This window comes from Callorhinus ursinus, unplaced genomic scaffold, assembly GCF_003265705.2.
Source record: "Callorhinus ursinus isolate GAN/ISIS: 27379988/994484 unplaced genomic scaffold, GSC_fseal_2.0 scaffold12, whole genome shotgun sequence".
Lineage (NCBI taxonomy): Eukaryota > Metazoa > Chordata > Mammalia > Carnivora > Otariidae > Callorhinus > Callorhinus ursinus.
In genome coordinates, this window is record NW_027397074.1 from 44,502,489 (window position 1) to 44,503,841 (window position 1,353).

The following is a 1,353-nucleotide window of genomic DNA, read 5'->3' on the forward strand; positions in this document are numbered from 1 at the left end:
GTTCTCTCGTCACTCTTAAAGTCATATAAATGGATCTCCAGTCATAAAACATATTCTTATTTTAGTAATTAAGTTCCATATAATAACAAAAACTCTGCTTTGCAGATAAGCCTCCTTCTCTGTACCTTAAGCAAGCGAGAAGCCTTCAGTAGGGATGGGGTTGGGATCAGTTTCTTCTCTCTTTGCCCATGCAGTGCTTCTACCCTATGACCCCACCATGCTAACCATGGTTTCTGGTCCCTCCAGGATGGAATTTGGGGAGACAGGTGGTAGCCATGGGAAAGGTCTTTCTTGATTGATATTATTGCAGTCAAGCTTCTCCAGACTTGGGAGATGTTTTGAGCTCTCATTCTGGTTCAGGGGTTCTTCAGAGACCCACCAATGGGAAAAGACGTCTTCATTAAAGTAGACTTCTTGATTTCAGTGGATGACAGGCTTCCGTAGGGGCAGAGCCAAATGGCAGGCCTGACCTAGAAGCAAGATAGGTGATGTTACTGTCATGGGCCTAGGGGGCCTGAAGCAGCAAGCAGAGTATTTTAGCACCCAGGGATCTTTGATGTTGGCTACTTGTTCTCAGTGACCCTAGAACCAAAATAGATGGGCAGTCTACTAAGAATTACTTTATTTATGTAATTGGAAAATCTCTAGGTCTAGGGAACAGAAACCTGAGTTGTTGGCTGGAGGGTGCTGGACCGTCACGCACGTCCCAGACCTGAATCAGTGCAAAGACATAGGGATCCTCAGAGCGCCGGTTCTCAAACTGTGGCCAAGGGATAGCAGTAGCAGCAACCTCATGTGGGCATTTGTGATAAACACAGGTTTTTCGGCCCTCCCCAGCCCTACTGACACGCATACTCTAGACGCGGGTCCAGGAGTCTGTGTTTGGGCAAGACCTTCAGCTGGCCCTGATGCATGCTCAGGTTTGTGAAGTCTAGCCACAGAAGAAGAAGGGGTCAAGAAGCCTCCAAGAAGGGGCTGGACAACACTGCTCTGAGCTTCTGGCGTAAATCTTCCTTTAAGTCTTTCCCCAAAGACTTGCAGCCATTTGCTGGGGTGACTGTAGACTGGGGAACGGGGAACAGCTGGAACTTGAGGGGGTTTCTGGACATTGGTTCCGAGGCAGTGCTAACCTCCAGAGGCCCCAAATGCCTCTGGACTACTGGGGATGGATGTCACTTGTGGTCATCTGGGGATAAATGAAACTTTGGCCTGTGCTTGCCTCGCAGGGTTCCAGTGGGCCCCTTGATCCATATATGGTTATTTTCCCACTCCTGAATACATCGGTATTAGGTCTCCTGCAACTCAGGGAACTTCCCATATTGATTCCCTAACTGAGTAGTGAGCCTTAGGATA